Here is a 7,345-nt window from a genome sequence, read left to right on the forward strand (position 1 = left end):
AAGTAACTGATGGGATAACTCCCAGGCTCCCTCAGAATCCCTGGCATACCTGTGTGTCCCGTGAAATGTAGCCTCCTATTTAGAGTTACTGCTGCAATGAAGCACCTGTCCTTGCCGAGAGCCAGGTAGGCCTTTGGAACACTTTCTGTTGGCTAAAAGTTTGTAAACACCTCGGTGGTAATCGATAATAACCTGGGAAAAAGGAATGTGGTTACAGATGGGGTGAAGTCATGGGCTTTATTTTGACCTTTGGCCACGGATTCCCCAACTCATGAGGAAGAATTATGTAACTAAAGCAAATAACTCTGCGATGGTTGTCTGAGTAGTTAAAGAGTTCTGGGATATTCATATACCTTTGTACTTTTGAAATATTTTTTTTAAATTGAAACTGCAAATGCATTGTAGTTGGGAATTGTGGTGTATGAAATCACGCTACATTGGTGGTTTTTAGCTCAATTAAACTAATACATGAGTAATTTTGCATAGATCTTTTCCTTATGTCCAGTTTTTCGCATTAGCAAGTATAAGGTTAGTTTTGTAGCCAGCCAAGAGACCATGCTTGGATGTCCAGACTGAATATTTGCTTATTTGCAGAATTTCTTAAGTACAATGTGTGTGTGCAGGCTGATTTTGAGAGTGTGATCCCACACCTCCCTTTTTCCTGCATGAATTAGAGCCTGTGTAAAAGTAATTAATTCTCTTAGGGGTTTATGTGACCATTCAAACATTGCCTCCCATTTATTCTTTTTAAGTGCAAATGAGGTAGATAGGGAAATGAATAAACATGGACAATTGCTTGTGGAACAAAACATTACACAGAATTAGTGAGAATTAGGAGGCTTCAATAACTTGAACAATTAGCCTGTAGAGGACACAGTTAATAGGAACATTCTGTCACAGTCAGGTGATACTTATCCCTGATGTTTGTTTGCCCTTTAATACATTTTTTTTCATCAGGATGCAAAGACCAGAATTTGTTGAAATTATCATGGAGTGATTGGTTTTCTCATCTACCCATCTTGAGGACACTTTGTGGTGTTTGAGACATTTTAACTGACCCACCCAGTGACATAAAATGAATGGTGGAATCCACCACATGACTATTTTAGTCTCTGATGAGCCAGGAGGAAGGAAGAGGAGATGAACACTCAGACTAAGTTGTGGGTGTTTGTGTGTGACTGGTTGTCTGAATGCAGGAGTAGGTGTGAAAGAGCAGGAGTTATATTGACATGCTTGATTATATTTTCATTTCACTTATTTTGCCACTTTATTCAGGACTGTGTAAGAAAGAGCTGCCTGAACGAATTAGTTAATACACAAATTAGTGTGTAAGAGTAAAAAATACACAAAGAAGGGTCTCATTGGAGAGTATCCACAAAGCAGTGAACAGCTCTAGAGTCACAGACTCATCTTGAAGGCAAAGGAAGTGGGAGAACATCTTCCTACAGCAGCTGGTAATATCCTGGCTCTGCTGGTTAATTTGGAAATGACTGCTGTGGTCAGGTCACTGAATTTAATAGGTCTCATGATGGAAGTTTCTACAGGCAGTAACTGTTTTTTAACTAATTTCTGTGCACATACTGATAGAACAGGCTATCAGGGCTTTAGCCTGCCAGAAGAGTTTTGGAAAGTATGGAATAGAGTCCAGGTTTCCACAATGGGAAGGACACATGATATGTAAATAACTTTTTTTTTTTTTTTTTTTTTTTTGGTGGGAGATACAGGATAAGAAATGGTCTCAGCAACAACTTCTGCTTCCGGGAAGGTTTTTGTTTTTCAGAAATCCAAGCAGTAACTGGGAGGGAAAAACTTGATGAGTATTTGCTGTCCTCTTCCTGCTTGAAAGGAATGGAGACAGAGCTCTTCATCGTGAGTCAGGCACCAGCACCAGGAGTTTGCCAACTAAGCTTTTCTGTTCTTAATCAACGGCCTGGCAGTTTAGAGAGTGAAGAGCTATTTCTGCTGCTGGAGGAGGACTTGGGGAAGTGTTTATGAGAGCTGCTAACAGCTAATTTACAGGCTGTGGAGTTCTTATTTGAGATTGCTGTGCTATAACATCCGTTCAAGTGGCTTTCTCAGGGCAAACAAGCAGTGTCTGAGCTGCAGTTGAGCTCGGTGGAAGAGCCATGGGACGGGCTGTGCATGAGTGAAGGCCTCACACAGGCAATGAACAGTGTGCAAACTCCACCCTGACCTTTCTGCGTGGTAGGGAGGATTTGCCCATCTACCTCATCCTTTATCTGCACATAGTTTCAGCTCTCTCAGTGGGTCTGACACATGTCAGGAAGCAGTTGGCTGAGAGCAATATTTACCCCTGAGAGCGGATATTATGGGCTCCTAAGTTCCACGAAAGCCCTCAGAATGTAGGGCCTTCTTTTTCCAGATAACTCAGAAATCTGCTTTCTGGAGTTGTTTGTGGAGTCAGGGCAGGGAGGGATGAGAGACAATTCCTTTCTTTCCCTACTTCCTGGCCTATTACCAGCAAGTTTCTTATCAGCACTGTGCCAAAAATGCAGCCCTGGCACTCCCAATCAGCACAAGAAGGCGATGAATGGATGCTGGTGACACTTACTGTCATGGACAGGCTTTTATTGCTTTTATTCTATTACCAGTAATTGAAAGGTCAACCAAATTTTTCTTAGACAATTAAGTGACATTTACAGATAAGAGATTGAGAGCAGCCAGAGATGCTTTTCCAAGTGCTGCTGCCCAGCTAGTCTGATATGTTACTACAACCAGTGCATAAAACACCAGGAAACATGTTTTTAAGGATCATGCCGTATGTGGCAAATTGAGAAGAGCAAATACTGAGATACTGGCCCAGGAATCTGAAGGTTTTATCTGGGCAGGTGTTTGTTCACATGGCCCAGTCAGACAAAGCAAATTGCCTTCAAGGCCAAAAGATCAATCTTAATTCAAGGTTATGTCTGGAAATGGAAAATCACGAATGAGAGTAGGACAGCCCACGTAGGAAATACGAGACAGAAGAAGGATACAGTAGGTTGCACAAGGTTGATGATGGAGAACCAAGCTGTCAAGGCTGGTGCACTGAATCCTTGGTTCATACCGAGGGGTGGGAGAGGTGTGTCATCCCTGAGTCAGGAGGCTGGGGCAGAGGGGAAGGTTGTGGTGCAAACTGCAAGGAATCCCTTCCACTTCCAGTGGCAGTGCAGCGCCAGGACCCTCCCCCTCACCTCCAGGTGAACACCTCTGAGCCTGTCCACGGGACAAGGGTTCCCACACCTGTTCCACACACTGGAATTGCATCCCAGCACGTGATGGACCATCATGTTGTTTTGTGCACTGATAAAGAAAACATGTGAGTGACCTGTTGTTTACTTAAATATTTCTACAATGAATCAGAGTGCAGGATCTGTTACAGCTCATTCCTGTGCATAAAAATTATCTAAATCCAGCACTCAGCTGGGCAGCAGAGGACTGCTCCAAGGTGGCTTTGGATGTTTACAGCTGCTACAGGCTTTGCAAGGAGCGTGAGTAGAGAAAAGTAATGGATGTGGTTAGAACATCTCATCATCCTGCTGTCCCCTAAGGACAGAAAGATTTATTGGGGCTGTGGTGCCTGCACAATTAGAGTGGCCTTCTGGAAGTGCTCCTCTGGAGGAAGAGCTTCCTACAATTGTATCATGTACCCCTCTGCATTTCAGTGACTTCAAAGCAAGGTGGTCAGAAATGTTCCTAAAAATATCTGACATGGAATGAGGATACAGATTTCTGTTGTTGAATCAACTCTGAAACAGCAGCTGCATTATTAATGTGTGGATCGTGGTTTGGTGTTCCAGCTCAAGGGAATGAATAGCCAGAAAGGGAAATGGGACTTAACAGACTCATTTGGGTTCTTAGTTATGTGCTGCTTTAGCTGGTTCCTACTATAGTCTATAATTTGAGGGTTTTGAGGGCTTTGTGAAGTGCCTTTTCTTTTTTTTTAAATTCAAACTGAAAAAACTTGAACTTGGGATGAACCCAAACCTCGTATCAGGAAACTCACACTGAAGGGAAATGCATGCCTGGATCTGAACTCATCTTTTGATAGAGCATTCCCGTAAACAGGAATGTGTGCCTTGTGGTGCCACTTCAACCTTCCCAGCTCGCACCAAGCACTGACATGGGATCACATCTCAGAGAAAACATGGTTGGCATATCCCAAATCTTTGCAAAGATTGTTCCAAGCGAGCTGTTTGCTGGACAGCCTCTGGTTGAAGGCGTCACCCTCATGTCTGTGTGTGGCTCTCAGCAGCACAGCAATTTGCAGATGCAGAGGTGCTCCACGTGAAGCGATTTTTTCACAACCTGAGCTGTTTTTGTTGTTGCCCAGGCTTAGGAGAGATATTACCTCAGCAGAAAATGGAGATAATGGAATGCTTTATGCCCAAAGGGAATGTAGAGTAAGAGCTACAATGGATGGAAAGTGGAGTCAGCAGCCTGAGATAACACGAGTGATGGGCAGGACATGGAGCAGCCTGGGATCATTATTTGGCTTTTGCTGCTGTTTCAGCATCATTTGAGGTATAGACACAGTGTGATTCTGTCCTTAAGGTGTGTTTGTCGTGAGGTGCTTCTGCCTGATGTCAGATGGTTGGATGTTCTGAGAGAAGCGGGGGGATGTTAGGGAACTTGTACAAATGCATTCAGATACTTGACCTCCCACTTCTGGAGTAGCTGAAGTTGTTCCGTGACGTGGAGCCTCTTTCTTCATAACACTGAGGGGGGGTTTGGAGTTTCATAGAAACTGCCTGGAGTCCATCTAGTCAAACTAACCCACTATCACAAACTGCTACTACTACAGGTTTTTCTTGCATACTTTTTCTCGAGCTTAAAGCCCCAGCTGGTATTTCAGCCATCATATCGTTGTGGTGCCTGAAACAGGAGGGGAACAAGTGAAAGCAGGGCACTGTCACTGGTGAGGGGTGTGCAGAGGGAAATTAGCCCTGGATGGCAGAAGGCAGAAAAGCACATTCACCCCAAAACAATCCAGCTCCTTAAGAACCTTTCTCTAAAATTTGGTGACCAGAATAACCTTGGACCTGTAAGCAAGGCATTGAATCAACCAAGGATATTCTGGGTGTCCAAGAGAGGACATGAAGCTCCTGGCTCCAGTGCTTTGGAGGGAAGGAGAACACCCCCAGCAATGGAAGCTGACTGACACATCTGGGGGGGAAAAAAATCCTCTTACAGGCAACCAGCTGATGCTGCAAGGCATGAAATCTGATTAGAATTATTGTCTTAGGGTAGAGCTGCACATTCATGAGCACGTCCCACTATGGAAGTGAAACTGAATCTCTCTCAAATCATTTCATGGGCCCTGCGGAGACCAGGATGTTTTGAGTCACATTTTCTTCCCCTTTCATGTGCCTAAAAGCAAAGGCTCTCACAAACACTGCAGCAGAGCATTCCAGAAACATACGAAATCTTACCATAAAGATGCCAGGACATTGCAACACTGTTATTCTTTCTAGCCACTTCTGGTTTTTATTCATCTTACTTCAAGGAAATGGTGTCTTAATTCCAGGGTAGTTTCTAAATAGTAATGTTTTTTTGGCTACTTTGTATGAGGTCGAATCATCCCCATTACAGGATTTTTCTAGATACCTATCAAGAGTTATCAGCCTTTTAGCCTTTCCTTTGATGAGCTGAAGAAGTGGAATCTTTTATGCCTCATATCCTGAGGCCCATTCCTCCAAACCCAGGAGTTTGTGTTTTAACTGGTGGCCTTTTAAAACCGTTAGTGGGTTTAACCACATCTAAAAATATTTCAACATTTCTTGGAGAAATTTGTCAGTTACTGGTTCAAACTGTGAATTAAAACAGAAATGAAAAAACTGGGCTGGTCATGGCTCATTAAGCCTGTATTTCCTTTTAAAATAAAGTGCTCAAGTTATTCTTAAATGTAGTAAAGGGTTAGGACTTTATAATTTCAGCTATTGCATGGATCTGTAAGTTATAGCCATGCATCTGTGTGTTATAGCCACGCACCTATATGCATATGCATAAATATATATGTATAAAAGAAAAAGAGAACACATCAAACTCACTTGCCATTGTAACTGTTGTTGTGGGAGCCAGTGGTGGTCAGCTGGCCGTGAAAAGCCTGGGAGATAAGAACACACTATTAATACTGTTCATTTTTAGAAGTGAGCACAATGAAATGGCTATTTTGACAGTTTCTTCTGAAATGTGAAATATGAGGCATTGTCAGAGCCAGGATACAGGGCTGGATGGACTTTTAACTGCCTGCTGTTGTGATTCTTATCTTCCTCATCGGGGTGAATTAGAATTCTTTGGATCAATGAATGTACACAGGCTTTTCTTGTATCAGAATAACATTACACATTCTCTTGTCATTATAACATACCAGAAGATTATTTTCAATGATAATGACAAGACCACGTCAATCACAGGACTTTTGTAGTGGGAATTTGCTTCTTATTACATCTTTCATGTGGCAAATTTTCCCCTTTCTTTGTCTTGAATTACTACTCAGAAGTTGGTAGCAAAAATGTTCCAAATTTTAAAAAGAGAGAAAGAAAATGTCTCGCTTGTGCTGTCACCAATGCTCCAAGTTATACAGGCATTAACTTGTCCTGTGCATCCATGATTATAAAAATGGCATAGGCAGAGGCTACATTTTGTTCTGCTTAAATATCTGTGCAGATCACAGCTTTTCCCTGATAGACACTATTGTTGGAAAACATTAGTATGCACTACCTGTATTTTTCCGTGTTCAAAGGAAGCAATCACAGAGCACTTCATTTATTTTACTAAGAGCTCAGTAAATGCTGCACCGTTGCCATTCTGCAAAGAATGTATTTTTGTGTAGAGGCATTATCATTAACAGATTCTTTTAAAATTCCAGGAAGAGTGTGATAATTTTATTCGGCATAATGAAGTTTGAGCACTTGTAAAATTTGATTGTTTTAAGGCCTTTAATTTCGCTCCACACTTCATTTTTTTAACTTAATTAGGTTTGCTGGGAATTTCTTCTGTTTATACAAGTTCTAGGCCCAGTGTTCGATCTTGGGCTCGGTGTGTGATGGGGGCTTTGACTGTTGGTGTCCACGGGATCTGAAAAATGGAAAAATAGATTCCAGAAGGTGCTGACTGTAAAGCAGCTGCACCAGGAAGTTAATTGTAAAGAGCAAAGATTCAGCTCAAATGCTGATGGAGGAACTGACTTGAGGTGACTGAAGTTAGACAATCTGGATCCTCTTGGTGTCTCTGGAGAAAAAATGAGCATTTTTAGATATGCCTGAGACACTACCATGGATTTAAAAATCAAACTGGCTCTAAAACTTTTGGGAAGTTAATTCATATTCTCTACATTGAGGCA

The sequence above is a fragment of the Manacus vitellinus genome, unplaced genomic scaffold, assembly GCF_001715985.3.
Source record: "Manacus vitellinus isolate BGI_N305 unplaced genomic scaffold, ASM171598v3 scaffold_16_pilon, whole genome shotgun sequence".
Classification (NCBI taxonomy): domain Eukaryota; kingdom Metazoa; phylum Chordata; class Aves; order Passeriformes; family Pipridae; genus Manacus; species Manacus vitellinus.